At 41.5% G+C, this 25,364-nt stretch overlaps 1 long non-coding RNA gene across 1 annotated transcript; it reads right to left on the bottom strand.

The window, feature by feature from the left end:
* Positions 1-12,052: 12,052 nt before the first annotated feature.
* LOC146440353 (uncharacterized) lies at positions 12,053-15,919 on the bottom strand. Its single transcript, XR_014851412.1, has 3 exons — positions 15,591-15,919; positions 13,581-13,902; positions 12,053-13,434 (listed from the first exon to the last, which is right to left on the bottom strand). It is a non-coding gene; the product is annotated as an uncharacterized LOC146440353 (long non-coding RNA).
* Positions 15,920-25,364: the final 9,445 nt, after the last annotated feature.

The following is a 25,364-nucleotide window of genomic DNA, read 5'->3' as shown; positions in this document are numbered from 1 at the left end:
GCTTATCAGTGCCTCTCAAAAAATTAAGCATAGCTTTAAAAGTTACAGTATTTACTCTAATGTAAAAGTGACTGGAAGATCACTGGCTTTTATTTCACCACCTCACAGAAATGATAATTGCCACAAAACCCTGCTGTCTCAACAAGTCCTTCCAGTATCTTGTTACCCTGTTCTCGGCACGGCCACAAGTGATGCTCAGACAGCTCTCCTGGGAGGCCTTGCTGAAATCCGTGTTTGTGCAGGAGTTGGCACACAGGGAGCTCATTGTAGGTCTAGGGTCTGAAGCGTCATTATGGTAAAAAAAATACAAGGTGTTAGGCTATTAAATATCAACAGAATGAGACTCAGCTGTATTTCCCAGGGTAAATGAGCACATTTGGTTTAATATTGCCATGTTCACATTTAGATTTTCTTTCTGCAGTTTTATTCACTTATTTTCTAATTCAGAAAATGCACTAATTTGCAGGTTTGCCCATTCCTGGTATGAATTAGGGGGCTTTTACTGTGTAGTAAAATTAAAAACCACAGACTAGCAATAATATCTGTACTGCAAAACACCCTCCTTAATTAAGCAATAAGACATGAAAGGCTGTATATTTCTAAGTCATTATGGCACACCTCATGTTGTTTTATAAGGCATGAAATCTAATGCAGAGTGACCACCCAAGAATTGTAGTAATTGCCCTAAAAACACTGCCTGGAGTGCCTGGTTGCTATTGTGAAATGCAATCAAGATGTAAAAATAAGGATTAAAGAGAGACCTGTGCATGAAAAGAACCCTCTCAGCTATGGCTGTTGCCCTCCACGACAGCCTCTCACTCCAGACCTGTCTTGTGGAAAGTTTTACAGAATGTAACTGAACGGTGAAAGTGCAATTAAAAATTTGTAAATTCCTTGTAAACAGCAAGGTGTTCTTGACATCAAATTGTTTAAGGGAATTAAACCCTCTTTAGACAGGATCTCACATGCTTGCCTGAATTCTTTAGGGTTTTTTTCAGCTTTTTACAGACCCTCCTTGTTTTCAAGTTTTAACTAGGATTTTTTTTGGCATTTAGTTAATCACTTCTACATAAACAATAATTAAATGGCCATCACCTTGGAAACTGGCTGCAATGTTAATCTTGAACTCAAATATAGGGTCTGGTACAGCCAATAAAGCAATTAACCCAATTTGTTCAGACCATAAATACAAAAGATAAAACGTAAAAAATATCAAACCTTAGTAGAAGCAAACCTAAGCCATATTTTTCATTCAGTTATGTTCTCTGCTAGTCCAGGGAGTGCTCTGGTTTTGTATGTTGATGTGTATAAAGGAATCAGTAAACACCCATTCTGCTGGGCTGTTCAGTTTAGAAAAGGATGTATGGAGTCCTGTGTGGTTATGGTGAGTACCACGGGGTGTTTGAACCAGACTAGGAGTTAGGAAAAATAGTGATTACAGCCTGCTATGGATGGAATAACTACTTTTGATATATCCTAGTAGCATCCTGCAGTGATGCAGCCAAGGGGGAATACAAGTAAATGTAGTTTACCCCCTTCCAGCCCAGGCTATGTTGAGTTTATACCAAATGGGCAAGGATATCTATTTTTTATTTATTACTGTACCACTGGAATGATGCCATTAGGGTTCCTCCCAAAAATTCTGCAAAACCCATGTCAGTTTAAATGGATGCTTTAGACTTCCCTTCAGGAGACAGGAAGAAAAAAGAGAAGGTGACAGACAGCCATAAATACCTTTGCTGGAAACTTTCAACCCAGCCTTTTTTCTTCTCTTTTCCTTCTCCATTTTCATTTTGAATTTTCTTTAATTGAAACCTCTGTGGCAATTCTAGCCTTCATTGAGCATTGAAATGCCAATAGAGCTGCTCTATAGTGGAGGGCTCTGTAGCAAGACTGTACAATAATATCCTGGTGCAATATAACAGTAGGTGGCTGGGGAATGTAATCGATTTCCAAAAGAACTGGAATGACCCTCCTCACAGACATGCAGTTCTCCCAAACTCCGCTGACTCCAGCTCCGATCAGTTCTGGTTCACTTCTTTCCTTAAGAGAAGGATGTTTAATCTTACCAAGAGCCAGTATGCAGCTTTTTTTCCTCCCTTTTTGCTTTAAACACTGCATGCACCATTGTGTCATCATCTTTATTTACCTGCCACCCTTTACCCAAATGCCTTTAATAGTGTATATTTATATAGAGTTGTAAATGTCAATACTGGAATTATTTTTTTGTGGGACAGTGATTGTGGTCTAACATCAGATGCCTTTAGTTGAAATCATGGTGAATAGAGCAGGTACTGAAAAGGGAAATGACTGAATTTAAGAGAATTCAGGATTCTACGAGACACATCCTGCTTTTCTGTGTGAAGGAGTTCTGAGCAGCAGAGCTGTGCTCCCACTATCAATGGTCCTTAATTTGCATTAACTTGTAACCTCACTATGTATAAGCAACATCTTGGGTTTTAATGTGCCTTTCAATTTTTAAGAACTTTCCTTCTGAGATGGACTTGCTGTGGGAGACACACAAACATGAATATTTACAGTTCTGAAATGAATTTTTTTTTGTCTCTGTATGTATCCATATGTAGAATCAGGATCTAAGTAAAGTTAAGGGACTATGCTTTTGTTGTTTTTTGGTTTCTTGATCTCTCCAGATCCTATAAAGGTCTTTGGAGGGTTAGCGGGGCTCAATGTTCAGAAAAACTTGACAGAGTTTAAGATGATGTATTTTAAAATATTTATTTGAATTATAGATAACAATGCGGAGTATGAGAGTGGTCAGCATTCTCACCTTGTAATACCCCTTGTTTATAGCAATATGGCACTGTCTCTCTTTCAACGAGATACTTTATGAAACAGTGCTCCTGATTTGGAAAAGATTTTTCCCTCACCTTTCTGTTTCATAAACATGATGTTCAGGTTTCTGAAATCTCCCCTTATAGGCAGAAGTGCTGTCAGTTCCCTTTTATAAATGGTTAAATATATTTTAATTTCAGATAAAACTGTCAGACAAACCAAAATTTTCATTTTTAGATCCCTCTTATGCTGCTGCCTTTGATAAATACAGCGTTTATAATTTCCTCTTTCTTTTTGTTTTCCTCATTTCATGCTGCAGTCACCACTGCCTGTGTCTGGACTCTGCTTGCTTAATCTCTGCTACATTCGGTGACATTTAAATGATGTCATAAGTATCCGCTTTTTAGAAAGCCCATTTCAGTCACAAGCTTGAAATTCAAACGCATAAACTTGAAGTGATCAAGAGGAACACTGTTTGCTTTAATTAGGCTTCATCAATACACCTTACAGCTCTGCAGAAGTAGGAGAATGAAAGGATTCGTGTTTGTTACAATTTGGGGGCATTTCAGAGTGCGTGCAAAGCCCGAGTTTTAACTAAAAAAGGGTCAAATAGTAAGTAAAGAAAGGCTGGAATGGTCCTTGGTGCTGCTGGGCTCTGTTCTGCTCTGCCTCTGCCTGCGGCACGTGGGGAGAGCCGCGCTGCGCACTGCGGGCTGCGGCCGCCAGAGGGCGTGCGCCGCGCTGCTGCTGCTGCTGCTCCGCTGTCCATCCCTGCCTGCTGTCCATCCCTGCCCGCTGTCCATCCCTGCCTGCTGTCCATCCCTGCCTGCTGTCCATTCCTGTCTGCTGTCCACCGCTGTCTGCTGTCCATCCCTGTCTGCTGTCCATCGCTGTCTGCTGTCCATCCCTGTCTGCTGTCCATCGCTGTCTGCTGTCCATCGCTGTCTGCTGTCCGTCCTTGTCCTATGTCCATCCCTGCCTGCTGTCCATCCCTGTCTGCTGTCCATCGCTGTCTGCTGTCCATCGCTGTCTGCTGTCCATCCCTGCCTGCTGTCCATCCCTGCCTTCTGTCCATCCCTGCCTTCTGTCCATCCCTGCCTGCTGTCCATTCCTGTCTGCTGTCCATCGCTGTCTGCTGTCCATCCCTGTCCGCTGTCCATCCCTACCCACTGTCCATCCCTGCCCGCTGTCCACCCCTGTCCACTGTCCATCCCTGTCCACTGCCCATCCCTGTTCTTTCTCCATCCCTGCCCGCCCACTGTCCATACTGCCTGTTTGCTCCTCACTGTCCATCCTGCCTGCCTGCTGCACTGCTGCCTGCCCTCTGTCCTTTGACCTGTCCCTGTCTGCTGTCCATCCCTGCCTGCTGTCCATCCCTGACTCCCCACTGTCTTCTGTCCATCCCTGCCTGCCTGCTGTCCACCCTGCTTTCCCGCTGTCCATCCCTGCCACTCACTGCCCGTCACCCATGGGCGCTGATCTCAGCGTGTCCCTTCCCAGATTCAGCGTTAGGGACATGAACACATCCCTCAGATCATTCCAGTGACACCCTGAGCCTCCCTCTCCCGTGCCCTGCTGTTCATCTGGCACTAATGGGTTTACAGTGTGGTTTTTCCATACTAAATAAAGGCGTTCAGGGACTGAGGACCTTTGTAAACCTCATCACCTCCCATTTTCCTGGGCACCGGCTTCTCTCACCTGCCTTCTCCAAAATAAGAATGGACAATTGTATCAATCTTCTCCTTTCTCCTGTGAAAATCCCAAGTCCTTTTAAAACAAAATGTTATGCTGCACACACAGTTCACCTTAATAACAAGAAGGAGAAGATGAATGATACCTGAGAAGTATTTATCATGTCACTGGTAGTGCTATTGGTGAGCAAGGGGCAGTACAAAACTACCTTGACTAGAACAGAATTAAAATGTGCCAATTTCCCTTTGTTTAGGGAAATGGGGGAACATGAGGGAGCTGCTGGGAAGTGTTTTAAGAGTCCGTTTGCAAACAACTGTTAGAATTGCAGGTATATATTTAGTAGCTTTAATTCAATCTTTGAATCTCCCAGGATTCATGGGTCAGTTAATAAAGTACTTTGCATTTATCTTCAGAATTAAACCTGAATACTGAGGTTTGGGCACTTCTGTATAGAATGGTCCCAGTCTGGTACCCAGCTCATCAGAATTGGAGATTCAGAATTACACAGACAATGACAAACATTGCTGTGTAGCTCTTTACCAATGATCTTTGTGCTACAAACCCAGGGTTTCAGTCCCAAATGTCAGTACTGTCCAAATCTTCCTTTCTTTCTGCAGGTGGCCAACATTCTGCTTTCTGTTTTCCTGTCTTCTCCATCCAGAGATGGCCTTGTGGGTATAAAGCCAGTAAAGCTTTTTTTTTTTGGAATGAACATGGTTATGCAAATTGTTGCTTGAAAGAGAGCACAGACCTATGCAGTGTAGGTTCAGACTGAGCTTTCACTGAGATCAGCTGTAATGCTTGTCTAAATACCAAGAGGGTTTGCAGAACCGGACAGGTATGCTGCATTTATTGGTACAAGCTTTTGGAGACCAAAAGGTGAGTTTCGGCACATCAAATGGCAGCAGAACCATTTCTGTCTGTCACAAACTCTTGTTTGGATTTAAATTATTTCTGCTTAGCTTGCCCAAGTCCCTCCTCAACCTGCTGGATACAGCGGGCTGACCACTATGAAGTGGTCACTCAGATGACCACTAGGAAGGACAGACTTCTGGGTGTGAGTCCAGAGGAGCCATGAAGATGCTCAGAGTGCTGGAGCATCCCTCCTATGAGGAAAGGCTGAGAGAGGTGGGATTGTTCAGCCTGGAGAAGAGAAGGCTTGAAGGAGACTTTACAACACCTTCCAGTGCCTAAAGGGAGCTTACAAGAAATCTGCAGGACTTTTTACAAGGGCATGTAATGGTGGGACAAGGGAGGTGGCTCCAAACTGACAGAGGGCAGGTTTAGATTGGATTAGATATTAGGAAGAAATTTTTTTACTGTGAGGGTGATGAGGCCCTGGAACAGGTTGCCCAGAGAAGCTGTGGATGTCCCATCCATGGAAGTATTCAAGTCCAGGCTGGAGGGGGCTTTTGGCAACCTGGGATAGTGACAGTTCTCCCTGTTCATGGCAGGGAGTTGGAATGAAATGATTTTTAAGGTCCCTTCCAACCCAAACCATAGTGTGATTCTATGTGAAAAATTACATCTCCAGGTAAGAGGAGTCTTAACCTCATGGGACAAAAAGGACATAAAAAGTTTTTGATGTTATTAAACTAAGCAGGCTTAGTCATCATGTGGCCAGAAAGCACCTGCAGGAATTGATTTTTGAAAGAAAACAAGGTTAATAAAAAAAGTTTGAGGTAGGACACATAAAAGGGTAGAGGTTATATGAATTAGAGGTGCCTGTAATCTTGTATCAGTGTACTCGGAGGAAAGGACTGGCTTTTGTATTTCTTCAGCTGAAGTAATAAAAAAAATTGAGCATCACTCAGTCTTGTACAGATGTGCTATAGCTGCAGCAGGCTGGAAATCATGTTTGTATCTTAAAGGGAATGCCCAGTGACTTCTTGTGAAACCACATCTGCTTAAAATGAAGAGAACAATGTTGTTAGGGAAATGCAAAAATTTGGTGAAACCAAAACCTTGAGATATTGTGCTTCTGGCCCCATTAATTTATGTATTATCTCTTCTCTGAGTCATAATCTTTATTAACAGTCTAGGTGCTAATTTTATCTGGATAGAAAGAGTTTGATGGAACAGGCTGTCCTGTTTAGGGTACAAGGTCTGAAAGGGTAAAGGCCAGGGCTGTGTTGGCCAGAGTGTCTGAAGCATGGATAGTCACTGGGATTGGATTTTCCATAGCAATCCGTGATTAGTTACTCACCTCTAAAAGAAGCTTATAAAGGGCAGTTCCTGAATATTGCAACAGGTTGCTCAGCAAAAATATTCAAGTAGTTTTTAGGACATTAGGTGGCTGCATGTAGGAAACCTTCTGTGAGGGTGGAGTGGGTCTGCTTTTTGTAGACTTGCTGGATATATTGCCATTTACAGTAGTTGATACAGCTGATTTCCATGGTTACCACACAGAAGGATTATTCACCTTGTTTATAATTTTGGTTGCATGTTTAGAGAAAGAGAGAGCGAGGGATAAAAAGCATATTTGAGAAGTGTAGCCTGTACTTAACTCATAGGGGTCTTGTAAGGTTGAATTAGCTAATATTTTCTGCTTTGCTTTGGAGATGTAAAAACTACTTATGCTTTATTACTGTTATTTTATATTTTTTATGTGGACAAATCTTGCCAGGTTTAAGAAGTCACATTTCTTAAATAGCTTAACCTTTTAGACCTGCAGGAAGAATTTTATAATATGGAAAAACCTTTGCTTCCAAGGAGAATACAAGACAGATGATGCAGTAATTAAGGTGCTGAGCTGCACCTTAGAAGATCTCAGTTAAATTTCTGGCTGTGAGGAATCCTTCCTCATGCTAAGTCACTTTATTTCAGACTCACTTTACCCTCAGTGGAGGGTAACATTTTCTTTTCTCACCTGGTCTGCTTTGTAAACTCAGAGCCCAGAGACCACCCTTGACTACCTGTTCACATTTAGTGTGGCTGTTCTAAAAACTTGATCTTAACTGTGAGGAATGAACTATTTAAGGATGAGATTACTATTTTGCTTGAGGAGTTTAGCTTCCTTCAGTGGACAGTGAATAAGGCAAAGGAGATGTCATTGTAAATTAGCTATTTTTACTGACTTAAGCTGCACAAACATTCATAGTCAAGGGACTGCAGTTTTATTACAGAGTCATGGGAGCTATTTTACTCTGGAGTCTTTAAATTAGCCAAGGTGTTAACTAGGCTAGTAAAGATAATGACCCTATTAGGCTTACTGAAGTTCCGTGCAGACTGGGAAGCCAGACCGTCTGCTTGCAAATGCTCATGAAGCAACAGTGTCATCACTTTTCCACCATCCAGACAACTGGCTCAGTACCCTGATATTAAAGAATAAATCCCCACTTTAAAATCTTAAGCGAAGTGGAGAAAGGATGTCTCAATTACTCTGATTCATCTTGAAATTGAGACTCGGAAGATTAATGAAAGCTTTTGTAGATGTGAGTGGGAAGGTGTGTAGAGAAGTAAGTTTTTTTCAATCCCTTTTGTGACAGAGTTATGTTAGAGGGCCACGAACCATTATCCTGTCTTGGAGATACTGGGCAGGATTGTTATGAAACATCAGGAATATAGACTGTCCTGGTTCCAGAGGGCTTGCTTATGCTGAGCTCTAAAAGGTAAAATACAGTCAGAATATAACCCAGCAGCTCAGGGTGCAAATTTTAGGCACATGGGATAAACTGGAAAGCATGTGAACTCCCTCTGACATGCAGAAGGGTTAAAAGTATCACACAAATCCAAGCTGAATGCTGGAGGCCTTTTCTTCCTTTTCCTTCTAAGCAAGTCTTTGGTAAAAATAATTTTTGTGTCACCAGAGAGCTCTAGCAAAAAAGAACTCTAAAGGCTGGTCTGGATGAATATATTATTTCTTAGAAATACTTTAAAAATATGTTTTTATTTGGTCTTACTAAAGTAATGTGAAAGTACTAAGTGCTTTGTGTCTCTGGTATCTAACCTTGCCTCCAGACTGTGCTGACCAGGTCTGCAAAATAAAGAGAAATACATCCATGTGATCCCTCTAAAAAGCATGAATGTATTATCCCTGATGCAAGTTATTCCAAAGAAGAAAATTTTTTTTCTTGTGTTGGTAGGTATAACATTATATATGGCACTCCAAGTAAGAGTTTCTGAAATAGCTGTGCTGCGTAAAATAGTGAGAAGGACGTATATTTAGGTCTAGGCAAAGAAGAAGTCTTTAAAAACATTCATCTTAGAGCAGTATCATGAAAGAAATTATATCCCAGTTTTAATTAGTCAGTAAATTGGACAATTGGATGCCAAGGGATCACTCTCACAGAACATGGATAGTCCAGCTGCCTTTCTCTGCACACATTGCAGTGAAATTTCATTTTTTCTCCCTGCTACAGATGCATTTGAGTCTTTGTTTCAATGACATTATTTAAAATTAATCGTGCTTTTGAAGTTCTGTAGACAAAAAACAGAGGATTATCTGCAAACCCCGTGAATGAAGATATTAATATTCTGCATAAATATTCCTAGACTTGGGCTGAGGAGGAGAAGGTACCTGATCAGAGGGTTTTCTTCGACTGGAAAAAGATTTCCAGGCCTCTGAGCAGTGGAGTGGTGACTGAGCACTTGGCTTTTATGTCTTTAGTCGTATCTCAGGAAAGAGGTGCCAGAAGGCGAGGCAGGGTTGAGAGCAGGGAGGCTGATCTGGCAGTCCCTAGCTGCCAAAGCTAGAGGCTCTCTGTAGCACTCCCTCTAACTGGAGACTGATCCTTCTTGTTTGCCATGCAAAGATGGGGTTTTACAGTCAGTGCCACGATTTTGGGGCTGCAGAGCAGTGGAAAGGATGGCTGTCCCTGGTTGGAATGGCTGCAGTGAGGTCACTGGTGCTCCCTTCTGGCAGCCCAGGTCCCCTTGTCTGTCAGCTCCTCAGCCAGCAGTGCCACCTTGGGCACAGAGCTGTAGAGGCAATTCCAGCTTGTGCTGGATGCCTGTGGTGTGTTACCTGTCTTTTAGTCCAAACTATTTCACACTAAGGGTCCCCTTCTAAACACTGAATTAGGTGGACTCTTTCAGAACTTCATGGGTGATAGCTTTGGAAGTAGAAAGTCTTCATGACTCAGTGAGTATTGTCTGTGAGGAATGATTGAAGCCATCTTCTCTCAATCCCACTAATCCCCTGCCATGGCCCTGAGACGGGACATCAGAATTCCTCTGATGACTGTATCAAATGCCATGCTGAAGTCCTGCACAAGGAGTTATTTTTCAGAGTTCTGATAAAGGAAAATGTATGTTATTATGAGAAATGGATATAAATTTAATAACAAGGTCTGATATAAGCAAGAAGGTTTTTTTCATTGTCTGTTCTCCTAAGATTACAGACAGCCTATATAATGTGATGTGCCAGCAAAGCAGAAAAATGTTTTATGCTATTACAACATGGTGTCGGGAGTGTGGATCTTCCCTTTTCAGTCATTCAAGTGTAGTGGAGAGATATTTGTGTGCAAATAGCAGAAACAAGCAAACAAACATAAATTCAATAGCTGGGAAAATCTTTGGATAATGTAACTGTTCTCCCAGAGAAGCTGGTAAAGTGTGTCAAAGAAAATGCTCCAGAAATCTAACTGTCCTTTTTGAGTTAATTCAGGAGTTTTACTGATTTAAATAGGAAGCTCTCTAGGTAGGGCACAGCCTCTTAATATAGGGCTTGAGCAGTTTGCTATCTAAAGCTCTGTGAGCATTTGCAGCTGTGGTGAAGTTATTGACAGCAAGAGAAACAGAACCTGTTGGGGTGTTTGTACTATTGGGTGTTTTTGAGGAAGAAATACTGTTGAAGTAAGAGGGAATAGCACTCCTTTTGTGAAAAGGTTGATTTACATTTAAATCAGTAGCCTTTGCGCTGATGATTGCTACTGAACATAAATGTAGCAGTTCTGCTGAGTGTAGAATTATTCAGTAAAATCTTTCAAGGTTGTGTGGTATCAGACCAGTGTTTCTGGTTTGAATTCAATGGATTCTGCAACAGAACACAGCTGGGTTAAATACAGGAACGAATCAACCTCAAGAACACCAACAAAAAATGATGATGGGAATTTAAGCAAAGAGATTAGATGGGAGACCTTTGATAAATATGTGGAGAGACTTCCCTTGCTCTTGTACAGTGAGCTGGGTTTTGTGACCACCTGAAAGAAACAGGGGCAAAACATTACGCAATTTCATAGCAGAGGAACATCCCAGAGTATCTCCAAAGAGTGTGCAGACAGCAAGGTGAGGTACCCACAGCTCTCAGCTGGTAGCACTGTCCTTCAGCTCCTTGTTTTTATTATGTCATGCTCTCTTTCAGGACCCATTTTTCAGAGCATGCCAAGAAGTCACTGAATTGAGGAGTCTGGTCCCTAAGTGTACCCTCAGTGGGCAGGGTAAGGTCCCCATCTCATTTACTGAACACTAGTCAAATATTGTTTCAGAGTGTTTTCCCTACCTTGTAGAGGTATGCTTGTCACCAGCATGTCTGAGTGCCTGATGTATGTTGACAATTTTACCCTTTCCATGTCCCAGCGAGCGCAGGATGTGGTATTAAGAGTATTTCGTATATGAAGGACACAGACAGTGAGAAGGGTAGTGATTTATGTGAGTCCATTCAGGAAGTCTGCAGAAAAGCTGTAAAAAAATTCCACCATGCCAGTGCTTACATTAGCAAGTAGCAGGGCACTGCAGGAGTGAGCTGTAACACTCAGAGCAGCAGTGCTGAAGACCTGGCATCCACACTAAAATTGGTTTGGTGGCTTTACTTTGGACTGAATCTGCTCTCACCCAGGGAAATGAACTTTTGTTGGCAGCTGGATTGCACCTGGTGCACATCCTTTGGCTTAATCCAACCATCCAAAAGTCCAGTTTGCCTCCTCTGAGATTACTTGTGTTATGAGCCAACAGGTTTACTTCTTTACTTATCAGATTTACTTCTAGCACACAGTCCTGAATGGAGCTAAAGTGGATCTGTAGAAACACCCTCTGTCTCCTTGCGCATTTGGTTCCTCTACAGTATTTAAGGTGAATCCCAGGAGGCACCTCCCACAGTGTCTCTGACATGACATGTAAAACCAGGCAATTACTTGCAGATTATTGATACTGTCCTTGGCTCACTTTTCTCATTTAAAACCTTTCTCTCAGTGAGCTTCCTGCCTCACATGGCTTCAGCTATCTGCTTTGCATCAATGACTTACAAATCTACCTGTTCTCTCCTGACCTCCCTGCCTCCATCAAGCCCAGCACCTTGTCGCGTTTCTCTCTGAAATTTCCCTCTGAATGTCTTGCCCTCCATTTAAACTTCATGTGGCAAAAACATCATAGCTCAGTGAGCTGCTTGAAGTCATTACAGCAGGAGCCCAGACAGCCATTAAACATAATAAAATTTTACATATGTCTTAGGTTAGTGGTAGAAAGAAAAATGTTTCAGCTAATTGAGCTAATTTTTATTAGGTATTTTATTACAGTATTGTATTATGTAAGTGTACTTCAGTATCTGTTCTTTAAGTGTTTCATAAATGATAGAAACAAATTTATCTGATATAATGTTTAGTTCAGTTTTTGAAATAAATTTCTCGGGCATCACAGAAGGCAAACAAACATCCATTCTCATACTTGTGGATCCCTCTGTTATGTTTGACATTGCTAGCCACAAGCTGCATTTGCTTGTCTTGGGGAGGTTGTGAGCCCCAGGGTAAAGAGCTTAAATGGTGTGAGACCTATTGCAAGGCTCAGTTGCAGCAGACACTGACAGGAAACAGCACTGCTGTCAGGAGACCTCTCACTGATATGATCCCACACAGATTCCTCTCTCTCAACAGTGTTACTAGAGATTTAGATAGCTCTGAATCTGGAATCTGGGGTGACTAAATCCTCATTCCTGCAATGCTGACCAAGGTTATGTTGCCATAAAAAGGCAGTGGATACCTTTTCACCAGAGAGCAGGGCCATTAAGTGACTAAAATTGAGTTATGTATCTTGATGCTGTCAATGGTAAAAGGCAAGTCTGGGGCAGAGGCATCTGTTCTGTGATTCACAATGAACCTGAAATGGAGACCAGGAAGGAGGAAACAACCCACAAGAGATAGCATTTTGTCCTGGGGCAGCAGCTATACCCAGCCACCTAACCCTCCTGCCTTTGTGGGGAGCCCTGCCAGAACCTCCCAAACCCACGTCCCTTACTGCCAGTACTGAGAGTTGTGCAAGAAGGTGTTGTATTTCAGGAATTAGTGATCCTGCCCAGGCCAGGATCTATTGGCCACTGTATTTAGGGCTTGAGAAATCCATATGTTACTGATATATTCTGTAAGTTATAACCTACTTGGGACAGGAAAACTATGGATCAAGGGGTGGAATATATCAATCTTGACTGGGACATGGTTGCATGTTGTGATTGTTGGTGACCCACACAGCGATTGCCTGCGCAGCCTGTGCCATGCTGCCTGTGCTGCACAGCCAGGGTGGCCTCCAGGCTGTGTTGTGCTGCACAAATCCCCTGCTCACAGGACAGCCTCAGCCAGATCACTGTGAGAGAGATCCCACAGGCAGCTCCCCCTGCTACCAGCAATTACACTGCTTGCTCAGCCTTGCTTTTATCGAACAGTACAGTGAGAAGCTGTCATGCAAAAATCCTTTGTGAATAGGCTTTCTATTAAGAAAATTACATATTAGCTGAAATAACCAAAATGGGGATATTTATTTCCCTGGATGGGATCCACTCCACACAGTGGGCCATGGCAAACTCCAGCCAGGGTGTGTGTGATGCTGCACAAACACAGGGTGCTGGCACAAAAGGGATGTAAGATTTATTTTTTATCTGTGTTCCTCTTCTTATTCTGTCTTATTAAAGCAGTTATTGATCTGCCGTACCCAGCAGCCTGATGATCACTGAAGAGCTGGCCATGGGAATGTAAGCTGTCACCCACATCGTGCAGTGGCAGGATTGTCAGTTTTGGACAACTTCTGTAATGAAAAACTTCAGGCAATTTTTCCCAGCTCCTGAATAAAAATGTCCCTAGACCCTCACAACATGGCCAGTTAAAGCAGTTTCACTTCATCTCATGAGGCAGCACAGGGTGTTGCTCCCCAGCAGTCCCCAGAAGACATACCTTGTCCAAGCATCCTGAGCAAGGTGGGTCTCTGGGAACTTCTGTTTGTCAGTGCCTCAACTTGCTGGTCTTTACCTCAGCAAGGGAATGTCTGCTGCGAGGGAATGTCTGCTGCGATTACTACAGAGAAGAATGTAAAAATCTCTGATTTGGCACAAGTCCTCATTGATTGATTTCCAGATCACAAAAGACAACCAGCTGCCAAGCCTCGGGAGCACTCCAAGTAAGTATTCACACAAGCAGACAGCACACGTTTGACAGATGTTAGTCACATTGCTTAATGCTTCACTGGATGCTACAGATGTGAGCGTGGTACAAGAACCTACAGAGCAAAAAAAGAGGAGAGAAAAAACCACCAAATGACAATTTCCCTTAAGAGATCATTTCCACACTTCCTCGTCTAGATTCTCATTGCAAGTTCTGTTGTATAATTAATAGCATATCACCTTTATTCCCATACCAGTCTTACACCTTACTGGCTGTCATCTGAAAACACAGGCGCAGATTTTATGCTGTGCTAAGTTTCAGCTAGGAAAAGGTTATGGGAGAATGTTAGAGTCAGGTAGAGAATTTTAATTTCAAATTATTAACCTATATATTCATATATATATATATTTTTTAAAATATATATATGTATGCATAAGACTAAGCGGACTCATGGTCTTGTCTAAGCCTTTGCCTGCTAGAGGCACCCAAAGTGATTTTCCTTAGATATGAGTAGGGATGTGAAGGAAGGCAGGAGCAGATTTTGTCTACTTTGGTTGACAGAGTTATACAGCAAGAAGGCTCAGCCACAGGAAATGGGCCTTTACCAGTGCCAGGGCTGACCCTGGCTGGACACCAGGTCCCCACCAAAGTTTCTCCATCACTGCCCTCCTTGGCTGGGCAGAGCAGAGAAAAATATAACAAAAGGTTTGTGAATTAGGGGCAGTGAGTGTTGTGGGCAAAACGGACTCAACTTGGGGAAATTGCTTTAATTGATTGCCAATCAAAACAGAGTAGGGTAATGAGAAATAAAACCAAATCTTAATGCACCTTCCCACCCCTTCATTCTTTTGAGGCTTCACTCCTGATTTTCTCTACCTCCTCTCCCCGCAGCAGCTCAAGGGGATGGGGAATGGGGCTGTGGTCAGTTCATCACACATTGTCTCCTCAGGGGAAGGACTCCTCATACTCTTTCCCTGCTCCAGTGTGGGGTCCCTCCCACAGGAAACAGTCCTACACTAACTTCTCTGAGTCCTTTCCAAAGGCTGCAGTTCTTGATGAGCTGCTCCATGGGGTGCAATTCTTCAGGAACAGACTGCTCCAGCATTCCCTGGACCCTCCACAGGGTCCCAGGTCCTGCCAGCAAACCTGCTCCAGAATGGGCTTCCCTTTCCAAGGGGCCACAGGTCCTGCCAGGAGCCTGCTTCAGTGTGGGTTTCTCGTGGGGTCACAGCCTCCTTTGGGCATCCCCCTGCTCTGTTGTGGACTCCTCCAGGGGCTGCAGGTGGATCTCTGCTCCCCTGTGTGCCCCATGGGCTGCAGGGCACAGCTGCCTCAGCAGGGGCTGCACCAGGGGCTGCAGGGGAATCTCTGCTCTGGCACCTGGAGCACCTCTTGCCCCTCCTTCTGCACTGATGTGGATGTCTGCAGGGCTGTTGCTCTCACACATTCTCACTTCTCTGGCTGTGATTGAGCAGCTGTTTTTTGTCCCCTTTCTTAACTCTTATCCCAGAAGCGCTGCCATCATCACTGATGGGCTCAGCCTTGGCCATTGGTGGGTCCATCCTGGAGCTGACTGGCACTGGCTCTGTTGGACATGGAGGAATCTTCCAGCAGCTCCCCATAGGAGCCACCCCTGTAAAACTTCCACTAGCAAAAGCTGTGCCATGCAAACCCCACACAACTGGTACCCTGTCCTGGGATTTCTTTGAAGCTCCACACCACAATTTATATTCCTAAAGTCATGAGAAAGCACTGTCTTTCCTAAAAACAGCTCTTTGCTTTCTCTAGTTACACTTGCCATACCTCAAGACAAGCATGAGCTGTGAACCCTTCCTGCAGGACAGAGATTTCAGATGTTGGCATCCAGCTGTCTCCTGCATCCTTTTCTTTATGAGCTCAGAACAAGGGCTCTAACAACATAGCCCAGGATGTCTGGAAGGATGACTGATGTTGCATGTTCAAAAGATTAACAGGTTTGGGAACATAAGTTCTGTTGTACAAGTATTCCTTGGGGCTGAACATATCCCTAAATTTTTTACCTTCTGCCATCATTACAAAACACAGTGAAGTCTCAGTGTTAAATATTTTGCTCTGTTATCTGCATTACATAAGGCTCTGGAATAAAATCTCAAACAATTTTGTTTGCTTGTGTGTACAGAGCAATAAACAGATACAAATTCAAAAGGAAAAGAGAAAAAATGCCCTCAAGAAAAGTATGAATGAGCTTGAAAAGGGCAAATAAATAGCAGAGACATTTATATTGGTCTCTCCTACTGCTCTGAACAAAACAATTATGAGATAAGAGAGGCAAGAATGGGAGGAAATTCTTTCATTTTTCACGTTGGAAGTCCGAAGGATCCAATAGCCTGTTTATGAAGAGCAATAAAGAAGATACATGAACTCGGTAAAGATGTTGTTACAAATATATTGGCCTGTTTGAAAAGGCCAGGAGTTTGGGTTTTTGGGGACTTTTTTGTTGGTGTTTTTTTTGGTAGTATTGTTGCTTTTTTTTAAAGAGCTATCAGCTAAGGTCTTAAGGGTGGAGGTTTTTTTGTTGATAGAGCAATAGCTGACAAGAGTTGTTTTTTATAACTAGCAGAGAGGACTAATGCTTTTATTTAGGATTTGGAAATGGTATTAAAATAAAGGCAGATGGGAACTGGAACTTAATGAAGCTTACATAAGCAAATATAACCTTGGCCATCTTTAAAACAAAGTTTAAACCAGATATTCCTTGTTTCTAATGTGAAGGTTTAAAAACCAGAATGCATTTGCCTGGTACAATAAAAAATGGTGACTGATACTCAGAAGGGAGATTTATCACTTTCTCTGCTTTCTAGTCTGAAATGTGTGTTCTTTTGTAATGGTGTGGGGAAGCCCATCTTTCTACTGGTTAAGAGATGATGTTCACAGCATCATGCTTAAAAGCCATAAAATTATTGTACATATATTTTTTTCCTGATTTTTTCCCCTCTCTTGTTTAAATATAACAAAATAATGTATTCCAGTACAGAAATGTGAATTTGTTACCAGCTTACTAGTGACTGCATTATCCTGTGGAAGAAAATCCAGGCTTAGGAACAATAGTAAGGTCTCTGCTACTCTGCGATGGTTCCCTCTACCAAGAAGCTTTTTTACTTAACAAAATCTAGCAGTCTAAATGATGTGAGAGCTGTAATAACTTTTACTGCTGTATTTCTTTATCACAATTAGACATAAAAAAATTATAGACCAGAAATCTCTCCAAGTCAAGAAATAAAAAAATAAATAATTCCATAATCTTTAAAAATTATTATTGGTGTAATAACCCCCTCTGGGGATTAACCACCATTGCAAAGCCTGTGATTAAAGTTTCTTAGTCCTTATCATTGTTGAGTTCTGTTTTCAGTGGTTTATAACTTCGCCAGACTGTAATAATTTGGATTAAAACTTTCCAAAAATGTGAAAAGCGCCTGTGTTTAGCTGAATATTTTAGGAAGCTTTAAAAAAAATGAATCAGCACTTTTTAAAACTGGGTCAGGGAAAATATGTTTTTCTGCCAATATTAAAACAAAAATCTTACAGTTGTTTTATTAGCAAGTTTTTGCCTGTTCTGCTTTTAGCTATTAATTCAGGAGGTCTGGAATTCTGGCAGATAGATTGCCTGTGTGTCAGGGAAGTGCTGTCCTTGCATACAGCTACCTCCATTTGGCCAAACTGTTAGTTTCTGAAAAATATTTATATGCTTTTTTGTGTCACTGGAGAGTTATTTTAGGTCCTAAAGATTTTGATCCCAGTGAACAACCTGGGTGAGAATGTGGGGCAAGCTGGGCTCTGCTGCAGCACGAATGGCTGGGACAAGAAACTCAGCAGAAGGAGGAAAATAGACACAGCCATAGGGATTGGGAGCTCAGAGATGGAGCTGTGCTTTGAAAATGGAGGAGAAAAGTAGAAAAATCCTGGTGAAAAAAGGGGAAGATGTGTGAACAGTACCTGGAATCAGTAGAGGAGCCCTGGAGGAGGTATTCAGTAGAATTGTGGATTTAAAGAATCACAGAATGGTTTGGGTTGGAAGGGAGATTAAAGATCATTTCATTGCAATCCCCACCATGGGCAGGGACACCTCCACTAGGCCAGGCTGCTCCAAGGCCTGTTTTCCAAGGACAGCCTGCTATACCTGCAGGTCAGCGTCAGGGCACACGGAGCCCTGTACTTTATTTTGTTATGTTTTTTATCCTGGGCCCTGATGCAGTTTCGGCCTGCATAAATCACCACATTGCCACATGTTGTTCTGGCATGGCCCAGTGTTAGCCTTGGTGTCAGGGACTGTTTGCAAGCGGTATTTTTGTGTAGGCCTCTGGGTTTGGGGTGGTGGGGAAGGTGTGCTGTTTTGAAATGAACCATCCCATTCTGCCTGTCTTTAAATCATATTGGAAAAAAACCCAACTCATTTATTGACCTTCATCTGCACCCAGAAGATGAAAGAGAGGGGCTACCATCAGCCACTCTCCTGTCTCTGCTGGCATGCTAAACGGAGCAGATCTCCAGGTTTCTGCCAGCCTGGAAGAGAGTACAGGAGGCAATATGATGCTGTCTTGTTTTACAGTTCTTGTAAATAACTCAAGTTCATGAATGCTTCAGAAGTTACATACAAAAAAAGCAACCCACAGGAAAAGAGTATTTGGCTGCAAAAGGGAGGTGATGTGGCAGGAGAGAGCAAAGGGGGCCATGCCAAGCCAGGCTGTTTGGTATGGCTCTGATTGTCTCCTCTCTGCCATTTAGTCAGAGTTGCCCTAGGACAGCAGAGTTAGACAAATGCTTGTGCTTTTGTGAGCTGCAGCCCTCAGGAGACATCCTGAGAAGTCTGATGGGTGTGTTGGCCACTAGCTCTTTAGTCCTGGAGCAGACCTGGACCTGGGGAACTCCCTGGGCTTCATGCTTTTTGTTGGAATTGCTGGCATGGGCTCACAGCCTCCTGGCAGGGCTTATTTCAGGCACTGAGTGAATGGACCACAAAATGGGTGGTCAATAAAATGAGTGGGTTGTTATTTGGTTACTGACTGGCTTGGCATCTTCTGCAAAGCCCTTCCCCAGACTGCACACAGATCAACAATTGATTGTGTATGCACATGTAAATAACACGGTTGGGAGCTGACCCAAAGAGGTGCTATCCTAGGAATCTTCTGGCTCATTATATTATTGAAATGCCTTTGAGGAGAGATGTTATATTTCAAAGTTTCTGAGCAGTCCAAATGGGTGTTTAGTTTAACGAGAACTAGGTTTGAGTGCTAAAAAGGTGGTGGCTCAGGATGGATTGCATGGTGTGAAACAGTGTTTTGTAAACTTTATTAACTGTAAGGTCTTTCCACATAGAAGCTTGTGAAGCCAGAGATGGACTTTAGCTTTTCTTAAAGTCAAGTTTTTTTTTCTTTTCCTTTACAAAAAACCCAGCAGATATTCCAGTCAATCTGTAGGTTAATCTGTTCCATGTATGCCCAAAAATGGAACATTTTCCTCTTTGGTGTGTGTGGTTTTTTTGTGGATAATTTGTGACAAAATTTGCCATAGTCCCCAAGAACAGTGTAGAATCAAATAAAAGCTGACAGAGGAGATGAAGCAAGGAGGCAGGAAGAGAGACCTTGTTGCTTGCAGTGATGGATGGAAATGAAAGGGTTTGGACAGCAGGTCTGTGCTTCAAGGGGAAAGGGCTTACCTTCCCTTCATTTTCCTTAGATGTTTGTGAGCAAGATAACATTGTTGTGGACAAGGCTGGAATATAACCAAAGCAAAGGAAATACTTTTATTTCTGATGATGATTGAATAGGTCTTCTTATTTCCAGCAAAGTGGAAGAACATGAACACAGATACAGAATGGTTTTGTGTATTGATAACATCTGTGTGCTGCAAGTGCCAGTATTGCTTTGGGCTGATTTTTACCTGTTGGTGGGGTTTACCTCTCCTCTGACAAAATTGGGACAGCAATATCATTCCCATCTGTTTTATCTATTTGGATTTTTAATTATAAATTATTAACTCAGATCTTGGGTGCCTGTTGTGTGAGTGCATGTGCATGCCTGTGCGAACACATCTGACCATCTTTCGCATCAAATCAGAAATCAAAAAACTTCTGAATTATTTAAGATTAAAGTACAGTAGCAATATTTTTTAAAATGTAGTTGTGCATAGAAAGGACTACAGTGCCAGAAGTGACAGCAGAAGAATTAATGCTTTCTCCAGGCCCTTTTTATCTTAGAAATGATTGACAAAGTAATTTTCTTCTTGTACTTTAATAAAAGTGTATACATTATACACACCAACAAATCCTCACTGGGCCAATTACACATCATATGACTTATCTTGTCACAGCACCTAATATCCAAACAATAAATTAAAAGGTATGCTTTATATGCAAATTTGCATATGAGGATGTTTTCCGGTCCCCAGACTCAATTGTCTTATGAACACTACAACATACAAGAAAAAGAAACAAGCTGGCTAGGATTTGTGACTAATAAAATCTGCCTGGTGGAACGAACTGCATCTGTATGACTTTCAAGGGTGTGCTGTATAAGTAACATTTGTTTTACATATTGAAATTATATTGGGAGATGAAATACTGAGCAAATATTGAAGCGCTTCCTTTCACACAAGATATTCTGCACACATGCAAAGCTATATATATGCAACACAATATATTTGATACCTATTCATAGCACTCTACAATGTAAAGGGACTTTTCCATAAATGAGAATCTCACTTGTTTTTCATTTGCAAGTGAGGATTTTAATGGGAGGTAGAAATGCCAAAATGTACTTGCATCCTGATGGTACCTGCTGGACTTTTAGGATGCTTTGATTAGATCTGAATGTATGGTTTCTAAGAATTGGTCTGTTCTAAAGGCGCAGGCACGGTGCTGGGTTTTCCTCAGGGCTATCAGCCTGGTTTGTCCTAAACTAAACTGTTTAATAACATGGAGGCAAAAAGGAGGCATTCATCTTTATTTGCACTGTCCTAAACACATTAATTCATGGCTTCTAATGCAACATGTGCAGAATTTCTCCCGTCATCTGCTGTGGCGTGACCCGTGCATTGCAGAGAGCAACTTCATTGAAGGAATAACCTCCCCATGGACACAGGGAGGTGATGGATTATGTCATGGTTCTGCACCTCTGCAGGCTTGGGCATTGCAAGAGCCTGAGGGGAAAAAAGCTGTTGAAAATAATGGAGCTGCGATGGTTGTGCTGGAGGGAAATGGGGAAAAGATTGTGGCCTCTGAAAAACAGTCTGTTTCCCTTTCCCCTCTTTGGCAGTGAATTATCCCACTGTTCCTCCCCTGAGCTCCTGGTGAAGCTGCAGTTTAGTCCTTTGTGAATCTGAGTAGAATTAACCACTTAGGTGCAGTCCTGTTGGTCAGATAGCTTGCCTAAAAGTCAAGAAATTGTTGACGCATGCATGAGATAATTTTGAAAATATGCAGCCATTTGATATTGGGGTTTAGACTTTGCTGAGGGAACATAGAAGCCCAGCTATCATACCCCCCTTCATATCAATAAGCACTCTAGAAGGTTGGCCACAACACATTAGTCTTCTTGTTATTGCCCCTTTAATTGATCCAGTCTGCTGGTTCAGACTCAAAATGGGTTTAGAGCACCGAGCCTTGCAGTTGTTCTATACTGGTGAGATGCATTCTTCTGGGTCTAAATATTTTATTTAAACTACTGCTTTCACAGAAAAAACTTCAGGCCCTAATCATTTCAGTGCTGAAGGATCTAGAAATAATTATTTTAATTTAATTGGTCTGGGCACTGAGTTGCCCACCATTTTGTTGTTTCCTCAAAGCTGTAACAGATATAGGCTGAGCCTGAGTGATGCACATAAGACCTCACTTTTCATGAATCATGGATCAACATTGCTTGATCTCCATTTTCACAGAGCCAGCAAAAGGAAATGTGGCCAACTAATAGACCTTCTTCAAGGTGCAAAGGAATATGTGATACTGTTGTTAAATAAAGAAATAAATAAATGAGGAAGTTTTGTTCTATGTGCCATCAGAGATAAGAAAAAGTAGAAAGGGGAAGTGTCAATAAACCCCTGTCATTTTGCAAACATTTTAAAGGTTGGTGGTGTTTCCATCTAGCTTTAGACACTAATCTTTGGAGCTTAAGTTATGAGATGAATATCAAAAGCCTCTTTTTGCTGACCAGTAGAGAGTTAGAAATTCCTTCAAAGGATGAATCTGCACAGCAGCTGATTTGAGGTTCCCTTCAGAATAGCCAGTCTTTCTCCAGAATCAATAGTGAGAGGCTTGGATGACCAGCATTGTAACTTGAGCACCTCCAGCAAAGTGTCTAACTTCATGACAGGTGAATAGCACCAAAGACTTCACGTTTTTGAGGCCAGGCTTAAAGAGGAGCTTTTGACCTGCATTTCCTATTTGTAATGCCAGCAACTGGATCAGAACAACAATTCATGTCAGGTCATACAGACACTAATTTATGATAACTCCCAGCAGAACAGTTAAGTGTGTTGCCAGCTCACTAGTGTGTCACTTTCTTATTGGACCATTGACTTCAACCAGCAGTCAGCAATTCACAGTCTGTTATGTGGTGGTGAAATCTCATTCCATTGTGCTTGGCAAGGATAACATATTATTGTTTATCATGAGAGCACTGTAGAGTTTATGATGTCTTTTGCACTTAATTTTCTTGCTTTTAAGGTTTGGCATCTTTAGCAAAGTTTCCTAAGGAAATGAGACTGGTGCCATCATGCTGTCTGTCAGCTCCCTCCTTCTAACTTCTGAACCTGGGGGCCAATTTCAGCTCTGTTTGACAGGGGAGTAGAGGTTTCAAAGATACTACATTCCTACATATTCTGTGAAAATCGACAGCTTGGTAGATATATATCATTGCTCCAGCTGAAGATGTGTCAAGGACCATTCAATCCATGATTTATTTGTTCCATCTGGCAATGGCCAAATGGCCACTCCCTGTGCAGAAATGCTGAACTCATCACAGCCCAAGTCAACTTTCACCTGCCTACTAGGCAAGCAAAGTTGAGAAAGGGGGTCTGAAGGTGGTTCTGGGAAATTGAGAGGGATTTTTTTTCTGTAAGAAATGGTGGGGAATTGTGGTAGGGGTATGTTTCAAAAGATGAGGAGGAACAGCAAATATTCTGATGGGAGGGATTTTGGAAACGTCACTGTGAAATTCGTTGTTCAACAAACCTTATTCTTCTATGTTTTGTATTGTGTAATTAACTGAAGTTGTAATAAATATGCTGATGGCTTAAAAATAGAATGGAATAGAATGAAAGGCAAATTCTAACAGTCACGTGTTTATTGGAAAAAAAAAGAAAAAAGTCTTTAAGAATGAATTGCAAACAAATTTTTACAATGATCCAATGATCTAATGGTCTACCATCATTTCATTATCCACAGATCAAATTAATTAGCAAGTGATCCATATGGAAAATAATTCCTGTTAGGTTTTGCTTATTCTTTTGCCTCCAGTAATGGTCTCCCATAAGTTTTCTAACAGTGGCATGTTAGGATCTGAGGAACAGCAGCACAGAACCTGCTAAATTATTAGTCTGTTCCAGTATCCACACTCCAAAAGCCATCATAATGAGATACATCTAGGGAGGATGCAGCTAATCTCCTAATGAATAACTGTAACAATCAGACCTTTGGGGAGATTTCTGCTTAACCCCAAATGGTCAGCGTTGTACTTGCGCCCTGCAGCAAGAGGGCTTATGTCCATAATGAATCTGTATTTCAGTTATTTAGCTATGGACAGTCTCATTAATAATATAAATGCAATAACTCAATGTTGGGGTTAAAAAAAGGAGAACAAAGGGTAGGAAAGAAATTTTTACTGCTCAGTGAGCACAAGGATGGAAAAATTGGAGTTTGCAGATGTGACAAAAACACCAGTGTCTAATAAAATTGCTTTTATTAGCTTAATTTGCCACATATAGCGCAAATATTTAACTTGAATGAGGCATGAATTAGTAGAAAAATATGTGCTGTGCCATTTAAAGTGCTATACTTGAATAAAATAATGTATATCTTTTCATATGCAGTCCTTGAAGTCACACTACATGCATCTTTAATTTCTTCAATTAAGAAAAAAATGAACAAATGGAGTTAGATTTTAATTATTCATAGTTCATTTGAGAAAAATCTTTGTAAATGAGAGGAAGGAGAGTTGTGCTATCTATCACAATGAGAAGAAGAGATAGGAAATTCACCCTATGAACTCTTTGACAATACAAAAACTTCTGACTTCACTAGGTGCTGCAGTCTGACTTGTAAAGGAAGAAGCAGCATGGGAAGGACTATTTAGGAGCCATATCATGGAGACTGCACCCCAAAATGCCAAAGTGCTCCTTGGGAAGTAATCACACTGCACATTTGCTAGAGTCCTACTGAGGGACTTATGTGTAGGCAAGTTCTTTAATCTTATTTTTTAAAAGATGGGAATATATGGAACTGCCCTTCTAGATTGGACTTGGGATCCATTCAGACCATCTTTGTCTTTGGCAAGGGCCAAAGCCAGCTGAGTCAATGTTCCCCCATGTAGGAAAGCTGTAGGAGAGGTGTTCAAGGGAGTCCATAATCACCCGAATTTGATTTAAACCTTGGAATATTTAATCCTTCTAGCATACTTGGTCAATTTGTTAAAAGGAGGGATATTTTTGTTGTCAGTAAGAAAGCTGGTTCCTCTTTGGATTTTACTGGGCTATTGATCTCATGACTGCTTTGCTGCAGGGAGTTGCACAGTCTTATCATGTACTGGATGAAAAATTATTACTTTCTATCAGCTCTGAATTGATTATCTTTCATTTTCATTGAATGTCTCATTGGCAAAGGAGAACAGAGCTAGCAATCTGCCTTTTTGAGCAATTCATTATTTTATATGCTTTTGTGTAGGCTTTCTAGGTCTTCTAATTTGCAAAGTCAACAATCCCAGTCTTTTCATTCTGATTTTACGTTCGTGACCTCTGTGCTCTTAATGATTTTCAACCTGTCTCTGAACATGTAATTTTTAATAACTTTTTTGAGATAACAGGGTCTGTTTGGATACAAGATTATAATGGCACATCATTATTTCATATACTGGCATTATGAATTTTCTTGTTATTAAATTGCATTTGCTTGTTTAATTGCAAGCAGAGTCTTTGTTACATGGTCACAATTGCAACTAATCTCTTTCCTAACATAGTTTAAAACAGTGTATGCTGTATGTGTAACTCAATTTCTTTCAGTTTGATATGTATTACTTTCCATTTTTCAGTGGTGAACTTCTTGGTGTTCATTAAGCTAAGACCTGTATATGTTAAATTTCTTTGAGAATCCCTGAAATGGTAGCCAGATCTCGTTTATGTAAATAATATATTGTGATTTGCACATTGAAATACTTCACTGTTCGTCTCCTGTTCCAGCTGTTAACAGGTATGTTAAATAATGCCAGTGCCAATATGAAATCTAAAGGCATCTACTGTTAAATTTTTAACTTGGCCGTTAATTCTAACTTTGTCTTCTGTCTCTTAGCCATTTCTTAATTCACACATGGTACTTTGCCTCTGTATGACTTTCTA

Source organism: Lichenostomus cassidix, chromosome 3 (assembly GCF_008360975.1).
Source record: "Lichenostomus cassidix isolate B80296 chromosome 3, HeHo_3.0, whole genome shotgun sequence".
Lineage (NCBI taxonomy): Eukaryota > Metazoa > Chordata > Aves > Passeriformes > Meliphagidae > Lichenostomus > Lichenostomus cassidix.
This window is presented reverse-complemented; position numbering and strand designations above follow the sequence as displayed.